The sequence below is a fragment of the Miscanthus floridulus genome, chromosome 9 (assembly GCF_019320115.1).
Source record: "Miscanthus floridulus cultivar M001 chromosome 9, ASM1932011v1, whole genome shotgun sequence".
Taxonomy (NCBI): domain Eukaryota; kingdom Viridiplantae; phylum Streptophyta; class Magnoliopsida; order Poales; family Poaceae; genus Miscanthus; species Miscanthus floridulus.
In genome coordinates, this window is record NC_089588.1 from 87,153,993 (window position 1) to 87,170,171 (window position 16,179).

Consider the following 16,179-nt stretch of genomic DNA (forward strand, 5'->3'; position numbering starts at 1 on the left):
TGCACCAAATCTGATCCTATCCGATCCCTAGTGTTGTTGTAGACGTACGCTGGAAGTTAGTATATATTTCGAATAGTGTGCCACATATTGTGAATAGTGAATAGTAACTCAAATTTCAAAAGTTATTTGAATGAAACGTCTTTGGGACCTCGCGTTTCCTCAGCGTTTTTGTAGTGGTACCAAATTAAGCCTGACCTGGGTATCAAAATAATAGTATAGAATTGTTGTTGGCAAAATAATTTGATAAATAGAAGTATATATGTATAAGTCCATTAAGTTTTATGGATGCATTGAACGAAGTATGTGATGATATGGAAAGGTTAGAAAAAATGATCGATGTAGAAAGATATCAGAAATATACTTTAAAAATAAGGCCTCAAAAAATATATCATAAATTAAGTGTATTAATTAAGAAAACCTGTTCAACTGAGAATTGTTCTTGACAAAACAATTTGGTAAATAGATGTATATATGTCTCTTTCTCTTTATATAATTAATTAATACGTATGGTTTCAACCTTTCATTGGAAAGAATAATTAATCAATCGCTTTCTTTTCTTTTTATTCCACGCTGGCTTTAATTTGCAGTTCTGGCGGAAGACCGCTCAATCATCTGCTATTGCTGCCCCGAGGGCCAGTGGACTGCGGGCAAGTGTGATTTGCTAAGTGCGGTTGCAAAGTGCGATTGCAGCAGCCTGACTCTGTCTGTGGCTGCTTCTTAATTCGATCTCTCTACGTCTTTCAACTTGAGCAGCCTGACTACGGATATGTATGAATAAATGAGTCGGACTCATTAGCTCTTCCTTGAATAAATGAATGAATGACGAGCCTATGCATGTGTTTCAACTTCAACGATTGATGAATGAATGAATGAATAAAAGAAGGCAACGGCCCATGCATGTGTGAAAACTATGGTTTCCATAAAAAAATCATAATAAAGCCATAAGTACCACGATTTTACACTGCATTAGCTCTTCCATCTATGAGGCGTGGAAAGCGACTCGAGCAATGAGTTGTCAACTCATAGAGAACACAGAACTCCTATGCTATGCTAGAAACATGTGAAGAAGACACTATATCAGAGACAGACCACTATTGCATGTCTCTAATAACTAATTCACCGGTAGAGAATAGATCTTCCGTATTTACCTTTAGTCCCAGCCAGAATTGGGCCCGGGACTAAAGGGAGCATTAATCCCGGTTTGAGACACTAACCCGGACTAAAATCCCGAGCCCAATGGTTTTGCAGGAGGAGACTTTAGTCCCGGATGCACGTCTAATAGGATTCTACGAGGTTGTATGGGACGTGGCACCTGCTGGCTGGTTGTGTTCAAGCTCCTCCGTGTAGTCATTGTCCTCCTCAAGCTGCTCCTCCAGGGCTATCCTATAGATGATCACAAAGAAGCAACAGAAATCCAAAAGATCCAAACGTACAATACACAATCCTATGACGTAGAGCTCAATTTTAGAAAAATTTGGATACTGGTTTCATATCTTTTTGAGGTCCGATGAATTTACTACGAGTTTCCTAAGTTTAATTCATTTTCTAAAAAAGAAAAGGCAGGGGTGAACAAGGGGGTGACAAGTGTCAGGCGATGATTGGGCAGCTGTGCCAGAATCATTGACAAGTGGGGTCTAGGGGTCAACAAAGATTGATGTGTGGGACTAGGTCAATGGTCTGTGTTGAACGGTCAACAGTCAACGTTGACCGGGCCCTCACTAGGCCTAGCGGGCCAGATCATGGGCCGCGCCAGCCCAGACACATGTCGGCTTATCATGAAGCCACATGGCGGACTAGGTATGATGTGGGCTACGTCTATCGGTGGACCAGGGCTTCACTGCATCGTGGTCCCATCTCTCAGTTTACGATGGACCAGATCGACGTGGGGGCTTGCGCGAGGGGTGCATGGTGGACCTGGCACACGTGACGATGGACAAGGTGCTCGGCTTCATGTTGGTGCTTTGACGCGAGTCCCCAATTGGACTTCGCCGGCAATAAGAGCTCGGCGAGGCTACGTGGTGGTCGGCGTGGGCATATATTGCCTCATAGGGCTCCATGGTGCTCTAGCGGACATGACAAAGCCAAAAGTGGCAACTTGGTGCTCGACGCAACTGACCTGTGTGGAATACGGTGGGTCCGATGAGCATGGCGGCCTCCGCAGCATGCGACTAGCGCTTGACAAGGCGTTCACGGCCTCTCGAAGCTTCAAGGCACTCTGGGGAACGTGGCTAAGGGAAAAGGTGGCGCTTTGGTGGTCTGTTAGCGTTGGTCATGGTGATGGAGGCGCGGCGGACACGGTGGCACGGTGGCTCGCATGGCCAGATCTCAAGGTTGCCCTTTAACGCGCCAAAGATGTCATATGTGAGCTATGGAGGGCTACGACGGCGACCGTTTGGCATGGTGGAGTCCACATCGTGGTTGAGGCCACAGTGGTGCTCCGTGAGGTCTTGGCTCCGGTGATCTAGGGGCTATGGTTGGCTATCGGGCAAACCAACTTTGTGGCTAGGTGCGTGGTGCTATGGTGGACACCATCAGCCCTTCCTTGACCATCGAGGTGGCCGGTATCAGTTGGAAAGCCTTCGAAACGGCGATGGCAAGGGGGCGTGATGGCTCCAGCAAGGCAGACAAGGCCGGTGGGTCCTGGGGTCTTTCCTCCTTCAATAGCTAGCACAGGATGTGTTGCTCACCGAGAGAAGCTCGTCATGGTAGGCTCCTTATCCCTATTGGCTTGGTGTGGGTGGAACGACCTTGCCATGGCTGTGCTTTGGCCATGGCGAGCGTCCTCAGGTGCTTGCGAAAGGCACTAATGTTTTCAGAGGCTCAGCAAGGTCATGGCTTGCTCAGGTATGCGCTGGTGAGAGTGCTGCACTATATGGTGGCCAAAGGCACTTCCTTTTGGCCTCCCAGGTTGGAAGATCACATCGGCGACCATGGAAAGCGCACGACGGTGAGCAGAGGGGCTGGCAAGGCTCAGCGTGGGCTTGGGGCAGTAGAATGGCGTCGCAGTGGTGAGTCGGTGAAGTTGGGAGGCGAAGCAGTGCCGTGTCGAACCACTACGGCAATGAAGACGATCGAGGAAATGTCCTCGCCTCCAGCGGCGGCTCCTTCTCCTACCTTCTCGGCCCTTCTCTTAGACATGGTGAGTGATTGTGATGCCACCAGAGCGGCGAAGTGGGTTAGGTGTTTGTGGGGAATGGGGCTTGGCTTTTATAGCCATTGGCCGGCCACAGTGGGTGGTAGAAGGTGGGGAAGGGGCAAGGGCCACATGTAGGGTGATCTAAGGATCTAGGCTAGGGTTTTGGGGTGAGCGAGAAGCTCATGCAGGCACTGATGCTCCAAATTTCGAAACGTGACGGTCAAGTGTGGTTGGAGAGGTGACGCCAATGTCGCACGATGGGACCACGTGCACGGACGTCAAGGCGGCAGCTAGTGTAGGCGAGGAAGGTGTCGTGGATCATGACCATGGCATTCATCCGGTGGGGGTGTGCTAGGCCAGTGGGGTGCGGACGGCTGAGATGGCCCTAGGCCTCGGTGCTCGCCAACGAGAAAAGCAGAGGGAAGAAGAAAAGTAGAGGTAGGGGGAAAATACAGAGGATGACTAGCGGGTCCTATGTAGCACCCGGTTTTAAGAACAAAACCATATACGCATCATATGTGAGCCCAGGAAGTCAAATATCACATATAGCTACAAATAAGGATAATATCAAAAGACAATGCTCAATATATAACATATTTAGTATAAAGGATATAACCTTAGACAACCAATAATGGAAAGACAACTCTGATCTTCGGGTGAAGACTCCAATCCACAGGAACAACTAACTGGTTGATCACAAGCCTAATTCCTCCAAACTCTAGCAATCTGGTACCCATCCGGGGTTTTTTCCAAATATGTGAAAAAATAAAGTAAGCATAAGTACATATCGTACACAACAAATATAACATGGGGTTCATGAAGCTCAAAAGGTTGACACTGGTTTAACTACGATTAGCTTTTATTGAGTCGTGATTTTAGCAATAGGGTGGCAACAAAGTTATCATAAGCCCATAAACACATGATCAGGTAAACATGAATAATGAATAGCATAAATAGTATTCATTAGTGAGCATCTTTATCATCAGTATCATCAGTGTTCTTCATCATTAACCATTAATGATCATCTATTCCATAAATGTTCCAAGGCCGCTCGTGACCATCAGCACAGCTGATATTCCAGTTTTACACTCTGCAGAGGTTGTACACTTTCACTGTATGTCATGATTTACCCTTTCGCCTGAGGTAGCTAATCTCTTGACCCACTTTCAAGGAAGGTCGGTAGGGTTCACTATGAAGCCTTTCAAAGGTTCATCTAACAAGTTAGGACCATTAGATTCACTCGGCAAATAGATGTAGGAACCCCCCTTCCCGAAAGTGAGAAGGATTACATGTGGGATGTCAAGATCCCAGAGTATTTCACTTTCCTAGCCGAGTACGACAGGGAGTTAGTCAAGAAAAAAATAAAAGAAATCATGGGAACATGCTTCAAGAATTTCAAGGGGACATTGTACAAGAATTTTGTCCTCCAAAATAAAGAGCTAGATTTCGATGGTGGACAATTTAGCAAACAGAAGGACTTCTGGTAGAATTTCAAGGAATACAGGTTATCCGAGGAGTACTTAGAACTGAGCAGGAAGAATAAGGAGAATTCGCAGAAAGCGATGAATCCTCATCATCTCGGCTCTCATGGCTATGCCAAAAAGGTGCCAGAATTTGAAGCAGAACTTCAAAAGATGGATCGCCTTGCTGAGGAAGGTGTTCAGGTTGAGACCACCAATTGGGAGCCCAGATCGGTATTATACTATATGGGGAGAAATGTACGGCGCGCCGAGGACAGGAGCTTTAGCTCCTCAAATCAACCCATGAGCGAACTCATCCAGAGGATCTCCTAGGCAACTAAGGAGGTGAGGCAAGGGACTTGCACTTCTAATAGGGAGAAAGACATGCTCACCCAAGCACTCGAAACCAAGGAGCACCCTAGTCGCACTAGAGGAACCGATGTTGTTCCTTGGAAACTAGCATTCCCCCAAGAATCTAATACTTACTGGAGCCGCTCGAGGGGTAGAGCGGAACATGAGGCAGAGTATTTGAGGAGACTAAAAGAGATGGAATACAGAATGGAAGCACGGATTGAGGCGACCGTTGAAGCGCGAGTCGAGCAAATTTTGCTGTCCAAGGGGTCAGTAGTACCAGAAAACCCTACTCCTAGTGCCTTTAGCCCACAGTTTAGGGGTCACAGCAGCTGCGGATCGACCTCGCTCGATGAAGAAGAGGCGAATGTGTCTCATCCGGTGGACAACATCACTGAACCCGTCAATGTCAGGTTGTACATCCGTCAGGAATGGACAAAGGACAAGGTGGCGCTCGGCCAGGCCTGGCCTACGGGAGACAGGACAATTAATGGCCGCCCAATTCCACTGGGGTACGCTCGCATCACCATTGACAGAATACTTGATAAGAAGTTTAACAAGATACCCATTGAGTGCCCCGTAGCGGAAGACAGGCTGAAACTTGGTCAAAACAAGGGCTCTCAAGTGGCCTAGCACAAGCGCTTCATTAAGCTTGACCATAAATTGTCCTCTGATGATGAGGACGACTGTGAGTCTTCGCCCACCCGCGATGATCACTCACCATCTCCCAACAGAGATCACTCCCCTCCTCATCCGGAGCCATCACCCCTGAGAAGATAGAGGCCTCCTTCTATTCCTCCTCGTCCGACTCCATCTTCATCAGCCCCGAGAAAAGAGACTCCTCCTCCTCCTCCTCCCCCTCCTCCTTCATCTTCATCAGCGCCGGAAAAATAGAATTCTCATCATCATCCTCCTCCTCCTCCTCCACCTCAGCCCAAAACAAGATCAAGGACATCCTCGCAGTCGCAGAAAAGGTCTTTGGATTCGATCGCTAATGCTCCCAAAGTGGACCAACATAAAAGAAAAAGGCCGTTCAGTGCCAGCGTTACCACCTTGATGAAAGAAAAAATTACAACACACATCTCGAAGGAAGATTGTGTTAGTTTCTTCAATCTCTGTGCCTCACTGCCTTCGTATATGTTGAAGTCTGAATTTTAAAGGTAAACACAGAATAAATACGCTACAACAAGAGACGAAGAAATACACAATAAAGATTTAAGAAACATATAGAAGTACATCGAAGACAACCCAAGATTAACCATGGAAGAGGCCGCAAACATCTATTATGATGTACAAGGGACGGGAACACCGGCAATGAAGTATGAAAGGGGCAATCTTTTGGTTTCCGATGACGAGTATAAAAATCTGACAACATATATGCGCCAGTTGCATGAATATTACATGGCCCAAGCAATAGAGACGTACGATTTTGGTTTTGAGGTTATTATCCGTTCGCCACATGTTTTCCATTATCCCGAAGAAGAGAAGTTCGATGTTGAGTGGGAGTGCTTGTTCCGGCTATACCAGAAACGCGATCTCGATGTTCAAATGTTGATGCTATGGACTATGTAAGTACCCTATATGCGCAATATTATAATTAACTACTCTCTCGAGATAAATTGTTAACTTTTGAGCACTTCCCATGATTTTATGTAGGTGTATATCAAAATTTTGTATTGTAAAAAGCAAATAAGATTACATAGGCTTCTTGGACCCCTTGCGAGTCAATGAGAGGACATGTCTAGGCCTCTATGGATGTGACGTGGAAGACCTGAAACAGAGATTGATTGCTGTTTTCGACGAATTCACGATGAAGAAGAAAACCCACGTATACTTCTAGCCTACAACTGTGAGTATGTGTTCTCGGCTTTTAATTTTATGCTTCTTTTTTCGTTAAGATTATTCGATAATTAGGATTATGTGATTGTAGCAACCATTTTGTCTTCATTTGTGTCAATCTTGCCAAAAATCTGATCGAGGTGTGGGACTCAAAGAAAAAACTATTTCATCATCTGGATGCACCGGTAGTAGTGCTGAATTAGTAAGCGATCCTAATAACATATTATTTTCTAATCACACATACCACTTTCTAATGTTTCTCCCTTTAATGTTGCTCAGTGTCCGAAGAAGACATATCGGCACTTTCTAATGTTTCTCCCTTTAATGTTGCTCAGTGTCCGAAGAAGACATATCGGTGGGACGCCGGTCCCATTCAAGGTTGTCGAAATAGAGGGGAAGTACATGTCACAGCCGGCGAGAAACAATGAATGCTGTTTTTATGTAATGTGGGCAATGTTTCACTACATCGACGGGAAATCGGAAGAAGCCGATAAGTTGGTGTGTATAATCCCTATTTCATTTATGTATGTTAATAATTCAACAAAATAATTTACTGTTTCTCTTTGGATATCATCTATTTTGAACGACAGCGCAAGAAATATAACCACCAAAGACTGTTAGACATGGAGATCGTCACACTGCAATCGGAGCTCGCAAAGTTCATCTTAGCTGAGGTATTGGAAAAAGATGGAGCATTTTTCATTGCACAATCCGTGAGGTACAAGGATCAGTATGGCCCAGAGCGGCTCACTAGATTATTGTAAGAAGTCCGAGAAGCATTGCACAATCTGTGAAGTCTGAGAACATTTCTTTTTTGTTTTGAGGGATCGAGATCTAGATAAGAATATTTGAACTGTAACCGTAACATTTGTAATGTTTAATATTGATGGACCTGTCGTCTACATAGCGTATATAAAGCGAAACCCGATTCCATAAAAATATAAATTAAAATCAATTATAAAACAATAAAATACGAATGGGCCATCACTGTCGTTTAGCAATGAACCGGCAGTATTATCGTAACCATCATTGCCAGTTATCAACAAACTGACAGTGTTGGATTTCTCAACACTGCCGGCTTGAGCCATGAACCGACAGTGTTGTCTTGCTCAACACTGCCGGCTTGAGCCATGAACCGACAGTGTTTTCTTGCTCAACACTACCGGCTTGAGCCATGAACCGACAGTGTTGGATTTCTCAACACTGCCAGCTTGAGCCATGAACCGACAGTGTAGGCTTGCTCAACACTGTTGGCTTGAGCCAGGAACCGACACTCTTGAAGCAACTATCACTGTCGGTTGAGACTACAAACCGGTAGTGTTGTTCAACTAGACACTGTCGGGTGGAGCCAGGAACCAATACTATTTCCTGTAGATCAGTGTCGGTTTTTAAGAACCGACAGTGATGCCAACCCCACATCACTGCCGGTATACCACTGTCGGTTCAAAATCCGGCAATGAAGAGGATTTTTGAATCGGCAGTGATGTCCAGATCTAGGGTAGTGACGGGCCTAGGCGAACAGGCTAGACTAGCCGGTGGCGGCACCATACGGCAGCCCGCATAGCCAAGGGCCAGGACAGGAACTAGGAGACTCGGCCGGCCGGCCGACAACGGCGCTGCATGACTAAAGCGCCAACGACACCATCACCCTGTTCGCTGGTTGTTTTCTGGGCTGATTTAGGCTGGCTGGTGCTGGTTTGCTGTGAGAGGAAAACACTGTTGGCTGGCTGATTTGAGCTGGCTGAAACCAACAAGCGCGGTATGTAGCTCTTGGCAGAGGCAAGTGCAGGTAGTGGACCCGTTCGCCCAGGTAGTGCTTAGGTCCAATACGCTAGGCAAGGGCGGCGATGGTGCCTTGTCCGCCTAGTGGTAATGTTTGAAATTCCAAGACCAGCAGCGTTTGACTCTATGCTCCCAGCAGCAGGCCCACACCCTAGGCCAGCCGTGGTGCATCCACAAGAGATAAGGTGGTGGAGGTGCCCGCCCAGACATCCGGCCGGGGGCGTTTTCCCCCCTCCCCCACCGACGCCTGATGATGCCCTATGAGCAGAGACGCGGTGGATCCGGCACCGACCACTACGGCCACGACAACATCATGCGTGGTGGCAGCGACGACGGAGCGATTCCCGCAAGGACATCGTTGAGGACGACGATGACAAGGCAACGACGGTGTGGTCTAGCAAAAATCTGTGAACAGCCGGAGGCTCAAGACGAGGGCAAAGAATACATTCCCCCATCTCCTCTCTCCATAATATGTTATGTTGTTTATGTGAAGGCCTATGAGGCACTCTTAAAACTTTAATTTATATAGAATTACTCTCTAAAAAAGAAACTTTAATGTTGAAATGAGGAAGGCAGCCAAAGTGGGCTCACTAAGATAATCATGAGCGGAGCCAGCTATCTGGCCGTACCTAAAGTACGTAGAAAATACTAAATATATGTAGTGTATATATATATGATATATGTCAAAAATACATGTGATCTGTTGTATCTGGTGGCCGGGTTGGTGATGGACCTATATAGCGATTAGCAAACCGAACAGAAAGAAGCTAATCTCCTCTAAAAAATAGAAGAAAGCTAGCTAGCTAATCTGTCCGGCAACTACTAGAATGATGTGTTCGACCAGGACATAAAGCCAATGCAAAATCGATCGACCACGGCTGTCGCCAACTCGCCGTGCATTAGGGAGTACAGTGCGTTTGGGCATGTTTCAAGGAACATAATGGGTGATGAATGGATGAATAGTAACAGGATATGCTATATTAAGCGGGATTTGCTTGTATGTGTTGAAGAGGAAAAACTCTAAAATTTCAATCCATAATATGTTATGTTGCTTATGTGAAGGACTATAAGGCCTTCTTGAAACTTTAATGTGTGTAGAATTACTCTCTAAAAAAGAAAACTTTAATGTAGAATTGAGGACGGCAGCCAAAATTGGCTCACCATGATAATCATGGGTGGAGGCAGCTATCCGGCTACCGTTGGCGACCGTCCTACCTAAAATATGTAGAAAATACTAAATATATGTCGTATATATACCACAACCAGAATTTAAAATTTCTCCTAGTGACGTGCGATGCTGTTCTATTGCATCTGGTGGCTGGGCTTGTTTAGTGACTAGTATGTTACGCGCTTCTTTGCGCGCGTCGCAAGTTAGGCGGAAGTGCATCCATCGAGCTGATATGTACATATGTTATATAGAGAAGCTGGAACGTTGGTTTGAATGACAACGTCAAGAATATTCACTTAATATTGTGCTAAACTGTTATACAACCGAGAAAGGTATCTAAATGGGAAAAGAAAGTTTCTATTTTTGCCGATGGTAAACACACGAGAACAGTATTGCTGGATTGCTTCGCGGATGTCTTCTGAAAATATATTGCAACTTTGCTTCCTTTCATCTTCAATATAAATGCGTATGCTAGCTGCATTTCCTCTCAACGTAGCATTATGACCTGCAGGGTACAGGATAGAAAGAGGAGAAAAGACAATTAGCTACACACAGAAGGCGCACATAAGCAACTCGTTTTATTTTGCACCACGCGAGGAATACACAATGCTCCCAAGGTGCCTAAACAAAATAAGCAATGGACTCCGAGACAGTTTGGCATCCTTCATGAAACCCCCTAGAGAATCACATAAGGTCATCGTTGGGGTTGATTATATATTGGAGCATCTCCGAGAGAGCTATCTAAAACCACACTAAAAATCCGAGACAGTTTGACATCCTTGCTTCCAATCTTTTCGCGCTCGATAAAATCCGAGGCAGAGGCAGAGCCCTCTTTTTTCTTTTCTTAGCAAACTGAAAAGATCGCAGAAAAATAGTTTGGCGCAAAGAGAAGAAAAAAGAAGAGGCAGGTGCTTTGATGACACACGAAACCTCTTTGGCATCAACACAACATTCTATACACATAAAACGTAAGCAGATGATTTCTCTATAGCCAAGGCGGCCATTGTCAAGTAGTCATAAATAGAGAATGTATGTATTAAAATACTAAATAAACAGGTTGACAATGAAGTACATAAATAGACTAAGAAACTTGCCTTGGGATGAGTACATGGCCGTATCATAGAAGAAGTGAGATATAGTTTGTAGCAATTCTTTGAAACCAAAGCTGGTGCAAAAATAATTAGCTACATGCTGGCAAGTATATATTTTCTTTGGTACACAGAAACAGAAGAGGGGACGAAGAAACAATAACAAAGAATTTTAGCTAATATGGGGACGACATTAGGAAATCAATTTAACAATTTGAACATATTAGTCATGCAAAGCAAGTACCTTTAGGTTTATACAGGTAAGATACACATGTTGCATACAGCGCGCGTTCATAAATACAGATAATTTTGTGTGATAGTAGAAGATGAAGATATATTTTAATTTATGGGCTCAAAAGCATCTAAGAGTTACATATAAATATATAAAGAGCTTTGTATATGCATTACAGATGGTGTGTACCACTTGGAGAATCCAAAAGTTGAGTACATTATGATACCAACACCTGCATTTACTGATGCAGCAGGGTACAAAGTGCAGTAGCTGTTAAATTCAAAGGGGGTGTGGAGCTGATTCCTGGTGTAGTACGGAAAGCACAAAGATATACATACACAAAATACACAAGAAGCTCTATTTATTCTGCATACAGCAACAACTTTTGATAAAGTCAGACATGTTACATACGCATACACGCCACACGCCGCGAGATTGAGATAGGATCCAGCTGGTCCTCCACTGAATTTGGAGTGCGCACATCTCTCCATGCCTGTGACAAGACACAGAATTAGGGACAACCTGTAGAATATAGGAAGAGTACCAAAACAATTAATTTTATTTGACATCTCCGATCTTGAACGAAAGCAGATAAATAGTATGTTGTTCTGATTGGAACATTATATGTCGAACGGTTATGTGAAAAGAAACCTATGTTCGTGTGTGTTCCCTAAACTCATAAGATATAGTTATGACAAAATAGGATAATGTAAGCCACTAATATATCCGCGAATTTACCTATGTTAGTCATACCTACAGCTGGGAATAGGGAAAAAATAAAATAGCACCTAGTTATGATAAAATAAACATTAATTAGACAGGTTATTGTAAACTATAAAAAATTGTGAACTTGTAGGAGGTTAAGGTCAGTGTCATAGGTATTATCAAATGCTGCAAGTTGACAGTAATTTGTGTATGGCATACATGTATTTGAAATCATAGATACGAATCTGGAAGGGATACCTACGTCATCACACGTGTGTAGGTTTAGAGCTGCAACTATTAAGATTTTCTGTTTTTTTGTTTCACGAGAGATCAATCTAGAAATAGCTAACAATTAAAAAGGAGGGTAAAAAAGATATTAGTAACAGACTAAGGAATTTAGCGGAACCAGTTAAGTAAAGCCTAAGGTGTGATCACACAATGGGTGGAGGCAGAGGATCTGTACCTTGGGCAATAAGCGCTACAAAGGTTGATGATTTTGCCATTTGATCGGAGCGCTGTCCTCAGTAAGTAGCTGTTGTTGCTCTTGGAATTTCCAGAGTTTGAAAAAGGGGTAGTAATCTGGAAACATTGATAATCGGGGGTGTAACAAAGTGTACGGTGAGATGTACTATGCGTAGTGTACGAAGAGGAAATCAGTGAATATGAGATTAGTTGTTAGTCATATAGTAGTTTCCAGGTAAGCAGCAACCAGTAAATGTAGTGTTTGACATGTAAGAAAAATATATATAACAATTGTTCTTGAGAGGTATCTACTTAGTCATTTAGCACAGATTTCTGAAGGACATAGATGGGTTGCTTCTAAATCATGCGCCTCTATAATGGTCATGGAACATCCACATAAGGATTCAGATAGTTTGCTGGTTCTGAGCTACGAAAATAAGCGGTACTTAAACAGGGGCATTCAAAGTTGTGGTGATAAGCACATTAAAAATACAGAAGAGAATTACTGTGCAAAGCTGCTAACCAAGTGGAAGCACATTTTCGAGTGTCCATTGTTATATACAGGCTGGAGGCAGTGTACAGAGCTGCTATATTTGTGAGTAAACTTACAGGGTTTTTTTTAAGCAGACAATGAACAGTATCGATGTTGAAATCCTTAGCTTGTGCACCCCCATAAGGTTACTTGGAGCTTTGTGTCCTTGCAAAATATGGGAATAGCATTTTTCCCCCATACGTCGATTTAAAAAAAACAAATTATTATGAAGATGCAAGGCGGTGACCAAGTACTGAGAGCTCTTTTTAGGTAAAAACACTTACCACAGATCCTTTATGAGCACCTCTCTAAGGGTAGTTAGCTTGTCCTTGCCTCTGGAAATTATATAGGAATTGGTGGCTGAATATCAATGATGAAACCAATGACATCTGCAAATATCTATGTTAAATAAAGAATCGATGGTGTGCATGTATAACGATAAATAAAAATAGGATGACAAATGGCATCACAGGATCAGCATACTTATCACAAGGGAGGATTGTGCATGCTGTATGTGAGTGCACCGAAATTGGCATGTCTGTGAACTGTGTTCCATGGAATTTTAGTGGTATCAGGTGCCTGCAATTAGAATAGCCATGTTTTGATTAGGAAGGAAAAGATGAGAAGAGGAAGCAGGCATAAACAGGTGCAGCTAATGCGAAAATATTTTTGAATTGGTAGCAGAGGCTATATCGAGTCACGGTCTCATCGCATTGCACAAGCGAGAGTAAGGCTTACCACTGACACAATTCCCCAGACCCCGCACAGAGCGGGAGCTCTCTACACTGGGTACACCCTTTTAGAAGAGGCTATATGAAATTTCTAGATCATGTTTGTGCTGTGATATAATAATTCAGGGCATAATTTCCAGAGGCTATATTTACAGGTTTCAGATTATAGCAGAGGCATAATTTTCAAAACCTCTATGCTACCCCAAAGCATACATGAAAATTTCCCCTGAACCTCTGTGCTACCCCAACCCTTCTTTCAATGGGGGCACCTATCATGATATATCAAATTTGCAAAACTATAAACTGTATATATTAAATAAATGTGGTGATAACAATTAATACTCAATTGAAGATGTTATAAAAGGAAAAGGGAAAAACACACATAGAATTCCCATGACTTAAATGGTCCCATTTTTTTATCCATAAAAAAATGGCAAACATCTTACTTTTGAGGATGACAGCTGCAGCTTCACCTGTTAGGATAGTAGGTGTATACTGCGTTTTGATTTTTTGCTTTAATTAGCATGATCTCTCCCTCAATGCAGAGAAATTAAGACTCGGCCATGACCTGCAACAAAGAAACTGTAACAGAGACACATGGTGTGGTAGAACAAAAGACAAATGGAACAAGGTCAAGTCATAGCACTGAAGAATCACAAGTGCCATGGGATACCGGTGGTTTGACATTTTTGCATCGACCTGAGGGCAAGTCAATTTTTATGGAGAGGAGAATGTGAGGAATCATCCTAGGTATGAACTGGAGTTGTGCCATGGGCCATGTTGCCTACTGGACCAACCAGCTGAAGGGCAACACCACAAGAAGAGCAACTGCATCAGAAAGGAAAATTCAATGAATTGAATACAGAGACATGTCTTGTTCATCTCCTCCTCCGGTTCCTCTCCTTCTAGCCCTTCTCCCTAGGTTCAGAGCTATCTTCCTTCCGCAATTCCGATTCTCCATTCCTCCATCCAAATTGCTTGCTAAACTCGAGACATCCCTCTTCCAAGAGGTTGTCTAATCCAGTTTGTACCCAAACTGTTATGCCATCAATGGAGGGGTACGCTAACACATAACTCCCAATCTCAGATCAGAATCACCCAATCCACGAATTAATCATAGGTTGAAGTGGTTAAAGGAGAAAAGAAGGAATGAAACGTACTATTCTTGGCCTGCAGCAAGCTCCTCCCTGTAGATCTGGAGCTCGGATGGAAGACGCTATCTGCTCATGCAGAGCAAACAGAAGTACAGAACCAGCCCATCAGCTACGAGACCGGAAAGCGAAACAGACAGCAAGAAACACCGGAGCAAAGAGGTCGTACCGGACAGGAAAGGACCATTCGCCGCAGAGGTGAGCCCAGCCACCACGGCGGTCGAGATGAAGAGGACCAAGAGCCGACGGCCGGCCACCGCCATGCGCCCAGACACAGCAAGCAAGAACTCGCCGCCGCTGTTGATGAGACACCGGGATGGCTGGCCTAGAGGAAATGGAGCTCGTGAGGCTGTCGGATCTAGGACGACGACGGCAGCGGCGGTGGCGGTGTCTACGACGACATGCGCACTACGACGTCTTGGCTGGCGGTGACTCCTTGCAGCTGGAATTAATTAGCGTGGTGGGGCGGAGTGGAGGAGCTGCACGGGTAGCTTGGAGACGCGAGACGCCAGAGCCGGGGACAGCCGAGAGACTCGACGCGGACGCGGTTTGTTTGGTGACGAGGATATCGATGGCGCAGCTAGGGTTTGGTCGGTCACGCCATCAAAAGGAAAGGAGAGAGAGAAAGGGGAGGGGAAAATGGAGGTGAGAGGCAGCCGAGGTTGGACGGAGGAGGAGGAGGCGAAGGAGGGCGGCGCCCGCCGCCGCACAGCAGTCGCATCCGGCGGCGCCGACATGCCGTTGTCGCCCCTCCGTGCGTCGGGACAGAGAGAGACCGATGGGGAGAGAGGAGGAAGCCAGGAGAAGAATCTGGAATGAGAAGCGGGAGCCAGCTATATATTTAGCGGTTGGGGTCCTGACGAGAAGCTGCAAAAGCTAGGCAGAGCAACTGTGACGACGAAGAGTTATAAGAAGTTGATTCTAACGGAAGCGGCTATAAGCAATCTTGGCCATACGATGACAGATCGGACGGTGGTGGGAATTTCGGCGACGTGGACGTCGCTCCTGTCGGAGGAGCATGTCCGCCTTGTTTGGGTAAATTAGCAAACCCAACGGAAAGAAGCTAAAAAACACTGTCCGACAACCACTAGAATGATATGTCCCAATCTTTTTTCTCGTAAAAGTGGGTTCTGAGGCAACAACAGGTGAACAACTACTGCGGATACTATATTTGCGAGTTTATCATGGCGTACGCAAAAAGAACTCCTGAAGAGATCCTCAAAGTACGTTATATAAATATATTCATATATTCACAATTTCTTTTGTTGCTCATATACATAAGTAATCACGTGACCACAACACACACACAAACACACACACACACACACACACACACATATATATATATATATATATATATATATATATATATATATATATATATATATATATATATATATTAATACTTTTCCTTTAACTTTTATTGAAGACTCTATGGTTGACGGAAAAAGTCATACAACGTGACCAACTGAAAGCAATTCAAGAGACCATAGCAGGATTTCTTAATGACCAGGTCCTCAACCCCGCCGGCGAGTTCTACAA

The 16,179-nt window shown here is 44.4% G+C and overlaps 1 long non-coding RNA gene across 8 annotated transcripts; it reads right to left on the bottom strand.

Moving 5' to 3' along the window:
* Positions 1-11,329: 11,329 nt before the first annotated feature.
* On the bottom strand, positions 11,330-15,445 carry LOC136483902 (uncharacterized). Of its 8 annotated transcripts, none has more exons than XR_010765691.1 (8): positions 14,807-15,445; positions 14,647-14,706; positions 14,160-14,314; positions 13,933-14,054; positions 13,239-13,334; positions 12,833-13,144; positions 12,225-12,340; positions 11,330-11,549 (listed from the first exon to the last, which is right to left on the bottom strand). It is a non-coding gene; the product is annotated as an uncharacterized lncRNA (long non-coding RNA). The 8 variants fall into 8 exon arrangements; XR_010765687.1 differs by having other exon boundaries at positions 12,833-12,920; positions 13,040-13,144; positions 13,933-14,314; positions 14,807-15,441; XR_010765690.1 differs by lacking the exon at positions 14,160-14,314 and having other exon boundaries at positions 14,807-15,442.
* Between the last annotated feature and the right edge of the window lie 734 nt (positions 15,446-16,179).